Genomic DNA, 344 nt, shown 5'->3' with positions numbered 1-344 from the left:
TTTTTTTTTTTTTTTTTTTTTTTTTTGTAGAGACAGGGTCTCTCTGTGTTTCCCAGGCTGTTCTCAAACTCCTGGTTTCAAGCAATCCTTCCCCCTTAGTCTCCCAAAGCACTGGGATTACAGGTGTGAGCCACCAAGCCTGTCTGATAAAAGCTCTTTTAGAGTAACAGGACAAAGAGAGAAGCAATAAACAGTGCTCAAGAACTAGCGCCAGACAGATGGCCAGCGTAATAAATGTAAATGAACTAAATTTGCCAATTAAAAGTGAGTGATCTTTTCTAAATAGAATTCCCAGCACCATTTTGGGAGATTCCAATTCAATAAATGTAGGGAGTGGGGCTCCT

The sequence above is a fragment of the Colobus angolensis genome, unplaced genomic scaffold (genome assembly GCF_000951035.1).
Source record: "Colobus angolensis palliatus isolate OR3802 unplaced genomic scaffold, Cang.pa_1.0 Scaffold587, whole genome shotgun sequence".
Lineage (NCBI taxonomy): Eukaryota > Metazoa > Chordata > Mammalia > Primates > Cercopithecidae > Colobus > Colobus angolensis.
The sequence above is the reverse complement of the archived record's forward strand: the minus strand, read 5'-3'. Positions refer to the sequence as shown.